At 35.4% G+C, this 5,801-nt stretch overlaps 1 long non-coding RNA gene across 1 annotated transcript; it reads right to left on the bottom strand.

Moving 5' to 3' along the window:
- Positions 1 to 594: 594 nt before the first annotated feature.
- LOC149558389 (uncharacterized) lies at positions 595 to 1,909 on the bottom strand. Its single transcript, XR_016365031.1, has 2 exons — positions 1,472 to 1,909; positions 595 to 1,235 (listed from the first exon to the last, which is right to left on the bottom strand). It is a non-coding gene; the product is annotated as an uncharacterized LOC149558389 (long non-coding RNA).
- Positions 1,910 to 5,801: the final 3,892 nt, after the last annotated feature.

Raw genomic sequence — 5,801 nt, 5'->3', positions numbered from 1 at the left:
GTGCCTTGCAAACATTTCCAAGGGAGGCTTAAGGGCTTGGATCTGTAACACCTTGAGGGAAACCATTGAGGTTGGTGTCTAAGCAACCTATTATATCTCAGCATGCTCGTAGACTGGAATAATAACCAAGATAGCATGGTCTTCTTAATTCACATATAGTTTATTACTAATTTATTTATAGGGTAGTCTGAAGAGAGAGAAAAGAAGTGTATTCAAGGAGAGGCTAGTGTAAATCCAGTCAGCCGGTTGTTCCCAATATAGGTTAGAGATCAGCGTCATTAAGTGCCTTGTGGATATGTCCAAGAAAGGTTTAACGGCTTGGATCCATAAAATCTTCAAGGAATGCATTGAGTTTCGTGCCTAAGCAATTTGTTTACATTCTAAGAGTTCTTCTTGACTAAGAACAATAATAAGAGCAAGATAAAACAAGCATCCCGCTAAGTAAGCCACCAAGACTCATCATTTAGTTCTGTCAAATTATATCATGAGGAAATTTCACTGCATCATTTTGAGATGGAAGCCAAAACAAGTCTCACTTTGTGGGTGTAGAAAATTTCATTTTCTCACATCTCAAAGGTATATGTGCAAAAAAAATCCTCTTAAATGCTTGTTTCATAGAATTAGTTAATATTCCTCACACAAATTTGAAAATGACTACTTCTAAGGAGAAAGAAACCAATATTTATCAATTTTTTAAAGTTGCTAAGATACTCCCAGTCAAGGCATAACGATGGACTTCCAACCACCAAAACATTTTTCCCTTGTGTAATATTCCCCCATGTTTCAAGTCCACCAACCTCCACCAAATCTAAGCAAGCTCTATCAAGAAAATAACCGTAGCAAACAACTCAGATATGTACATCATTCAGAAGGCCAAACTAAACCCAAATCACAAAATATTATTGAGAAAATACCCATTCCAATTCTCTCAAACAGGTTTCCCTGTACGTGGAGTAATAAAGATGTTTCATCTCCCTCCAATCTTCAATAACCTACAATATTAAGCACTCCTTTTGTTCCTTGGTGAGGCTTAAGTTATTGGCAAGTAGTGTAACACCACCGACAAGCTGGTCATCCAACTATAAATTTACTCTGCAAAAGCTAAGTTCGCACTGTTTGTTCCAATAGGTATTTGTCTGAGGGATTTATATCTGATTTATATCTTATGGTGGGAGGATTCCTGCTATAAGCCATCACATGCTTTTTCACTTCGATCTTTGTGGCCCCTTCTGTGCCTGAAACAAAAAGTGGGCTCCAGAGGAAATTAAGGTATTGTTTACCTGAGCTTAATTATGAGTAAAATGTTACATATCACTTCTACATATGCCTGAAATCATTCGGTATCATATAGACACTATGATGTCTGAAGGAACATAATCACAATCTACAGGGTATCATATATACGCATGCAAAAGATAACAGAAACATATGTAAGCTTTAGAAAAAGAGTTTTGAGACAGCGCTTGAATACCTGAATAGCAAGTCAACCAGATGTGAATGTATGGTAATGTTTAAGACTCGGCAAACGTCCGTACAATCTCCCAATCTCCCAATCTCAGCTTTAAGTAAATCTCCGCGCACCGCACAGCATGTGCCAAACACTGTTTAAGCTTGAAGAAAGACTCACAATGCCTTCACAAATCAATAGAAGTCGTATACTGTATCTTCTCATGCAAACATTCCTTCTCCTGAGCGGACAAATCTTCCAATGATGAAAACTGATGTCTTCTATGAATGCTTCCAGCAATAAAAACGTCCGCGACGCAGCCTCATCAATTACCATTCATTTCAAAACATTTTAACTTCTCTGTCACCCTAAAAACGGAAGCTATGTTCAGCCAGCTCTCCGCAATGTGTCAATGTGTCAATGGGAACACTGCATTTTTATATTATTAGCAATGTTAAATATAACTAGCACTTGCACAGAAAGAGGTGAAGGAGTAGACCGATAGGTTTTTTTAGGAAAGAAAAAGTGAAGAGATATAAAAGTAAAGGTAAGATTTAACTATGTAATTAATTTTTTATATAGGATAGAGGTATATACATATGATTAACTTCTTGAAAGGTTTAGAGATTGTACAACTTTAATATTTGTGTTTTTGTTATCTATAAATGTGATTAATCTTGATTTCAAATTCTGTAAGTCTAATACTCTTCCTAATTTAGAATTAATTTTCCAGTTCAGAGTTTGTTTAGTCCTTAGTCTTCTAGAATATTAGCTAACCCAATAAAAATAAAATTTTTTAAAAATAATTTAACATGCAATGCATGAAAGCCAAGTAACATTGTTACATATTTGTAATAGTAGCAAGAAGTATTAAAAGAATGAATCTACCTTGCTAATCAATTCAAAGGTATTTAGCAAGTTTTAAGAAAACACAAACTTTAAGTAAATAAATATCTACGTAGTTAGTACACTTTATTTATTATTTATTTATTTATACTATAGTATTTTAATTGTAATGTTTTTTGTATTAAAAATAAGGAGTTCAACAAAACACCGAGTAGCAAAGAGCCACCAAAATTCAGAGGACAAGCCTCACACAGCAAAATAACCAAGAGTTACATATAACCAGAGCAAAAGAGGGAAAAACAACTAATGTAACACTTCCTCAAAGGTATCCACCCACGTAATCTAGCCTTTAGTGCCTTCCATCCAAACCAAGTTCTTATGATCTTGGATTAGCTGACGCCTGTAGAGCATATCTCTAGTAGTGTTCTGGGGGTTTCTTTTAGTCTCCATGCTGATGCGGTTGATAGTTCGGTTGAAAGTGAGCATGTTGTCCAAGTGCAACTTCCAAAGATAACCAAGCTTCGCTTCATTAGAAAAGAAAGTGACATAGCCATCTTTAAGTAATCTTTTAAACTTCGCCTTGTTGATTTTCATAGTGATCTGGATCTGCGAGTAAATTTTGAAATATGTGAGACTTCGGAAAGACTCAGTAAGCAATCTGGAAATATTTTTAAATCTTTCTTCATTTATGCACTTCCAAATTTGCCACAAAATGTTAGCTAAGAGAATATCCCAAAACATGATAACATCCTTCTTAGCATTAAAAAGAAAACCAGTAATAACTTCAAGAATGCTGAAGGTAGTAGGGATAGAGATGCCAAACATCAACCAAACCTCTTTAGCAAAACTGCACTCAAAAAATATATGTCTTCCTGTTTCTAGGACTTTGCAAATGCTGCAAATGTTAGTATCAGAGAAAGAGTTCCTAATAGGAAGCTTATTGAGAATAAGAAGCCATTTAAAACATTTAATTTTGGGATCAATAGAACTTTTCCAAAGATTATCAAAAATCTTATTCCAAGAAGAAGTATCTAAATTAGTATACCAAGTATTATTAATATGACTGATAATCTCATCATTTCTTTTAACAATAGAGTAAATATTTTTAGCTTTAAGACTAGAAATGATAACACCACCCGGCCATTTAATTTTCTGATACCTATTAGAATCAACATGGCAAAGAGTAGGAAAAAAATTGCTAGCCCTGAAAATCATATTATAAGTCTTCTTATGAGAGTCAGGCAGCTTAAACTTGCTTTTTAATTCATCCCACTAAATGAGTCTATCATTTTCAAAGATGTCAATAAGTTGGTTAATACCCTGATTGGCCCAAGCCTTAGCTGAGCAACCTTGAGTAAGAGCAAGGGGCTTATTACCAAGCCTAAGGTTCCACCAAATGGACCTTTCCCCATGGAGGGTCTTATCATCAAAAAAATATTTATTTGTGATGAGATGCCTAACATGGTTCCAGGCTTTCCAGATGGACTTGAAAACAGCTGAGCCTTGAACGATGATAGGAAAATCACCACAAATAAGATCAGTAAGGGGAAGATACTTCCAGAATTTGGCATTCTTAGGATAACCCCTTTCAATGTTATTACGAATGAGAACTCTCCAAGGATCATCTCCCTCCAAAGCATGAAAAATCCATTTAGAGGCCAAAGAAAGACCACTTAGTCTCAGATCTTTAAGCCCCAAGCCCCCAAAGATCTTATCAACATGACACCAGCTCCATCTAACAGAATGGGTTTTACTATTTCCTTTCCCATCTGACCATAAATAATTCCTGATAACTTTTTGAATTTCCAAAACTTGATAATCATTAAACATCCAAGCAGACACATAGTAGATATTATAAGAAGAGAGAATTTTTTGACAAACTTGAACTCTACTGGCAAAAGATAGATACTATTGTGCCATTTATTTAACTTATTATGGATCTTATCCTTGACCCAACTCCACATATCCTTTAAAGAAGGATCAACAGAGAATGGAATACCCAGATATCTAACAATTTTTGAGGGACCCCCCCATTGGAAACCAAAATTACCAAACCAATCAGGAGGCTGGTCATTCCAACCGAGACAAATAGACTTGGCTTGAGATAACCTAGCCCCAGAAATCTTATAGAAAAAACTGAGTTTATTAATCAAAGCTTCGAAGTTGGACTCAGAGATCTCATGAAAAATAGAGGTATCATCAGCAAACTGGCAATTAATAATCTCTTTATTATTAGGAAGGGTGATGCTTTTGATAGCAGGAGAAAAGGAGTTGTCTTTAAGAATGTAGAAAAGAGCTTCTGAAGCAATAACAAAGAGGGTAGGGGCAAGCAGACAACCTTGTCTAATAGATCTATCCAAAGGGAAAGGGGCTGAAAGAGAACCATTAATATCAAATTGAGCATGAGCATCTTTAAGAAGAATTTTAACAATATCACAAAAGAAAGAGGGGAAGCCAAAAGCTTGGAGCATCATAATAATGAAATCCCACTCTAGTCTATCATAGGCCTTTTCAAAATCTAGCAAAAACATAGCAACCTTTTGATTAGTATGCTTGGCCCAATTGAAAGCCTCCCAACTAGTAATTAAATTCTCTAAAATATATTTGCCTTTAACAAAACCAGTTTGAGTAGGACAAACGAATTTGGGAAGAATAGACTCCAATCTTCAAGACATGATTTTAGCAAGAATTTTGTAAGAAACATTTAGGAGAGTTATAGGTCTCCAATTTTTTATGAGGGATTTATCACCTTCCTTAGGGATGAGCTTAATAATGCCAGAGTTAATATCTTTACCAAGCGAACCACTATCAATGGCCTCATTATAGACATTAAGTAAAGTTCGACAAATCCATTTACTGTTGGCCTTATAAAATTCCACAGGGAGCCCGTCAAGTCTTGGGGCTTTATTATTGTTAAGAGAACTGATGGACTTTTCAATTTCCTCTAGGGATATAGGCTGCTCAAGATCAGAAGCATCACTATCCGAGATCCTCTTGGGGATAAGATTCCTACATTGCTCTCTAATAATCCTAGCCTCCTGAGAGTCCTCAGAAGTAAAAAGATCTTCATAGAAACTAGAAAACTCTTTTTTAATCACATTAGTATCCGAAATCATTTGATTGTTAATGAGTAATTTATCGATACTCTCTTTAGCCTGTTTATGTTTAATAAGGCTGAAAAAAAACTTACTACCTCTGTCACCAACTTGAAGCCAATGAGCTCTAGAATGAATTCGAGCACCCAAAGCTTTATGATGCTGATGATTTCTCAAAGCATCCTTAGCATAAGCAAGTTGATGACAGAGATAGGGGTTATCAAAATTTCTTTGAATGGTCATCTCAACATTGTATAAATTTTTGTTAAGCCAAGATTCCTTATATCTATAATCCTTGGCCTTTTTTTGACCAATTGTCCTCAGCAAATTCTGCCATGCAAAAATATTCATAGTCCACCTATCGATGCAAGATAATGAGGGATAATGAGACTCATTAATCAGTCTAATGATCG

Source organism: Cupressus sempervirens, chromosome 5 (assembly GCF_028749045.1).
Source record: "Cupressus sempervirens isolate cs-2001-9-10 chromosome 5, ASM2874904v1, whole genome shotgun sequence".
Lineage (NCBI taxonomy): Eukaryota > Viridiplantae > Streptophyta > Pinopsida > Cupressales > Cupressaceae > Cupressus > Cupressus sempervirens.
The sequence above is the reverse complement of the archived record's forward strand: the minus strand, read 5'-3'. Positions and strand labels throughout refer to the sequence as shown.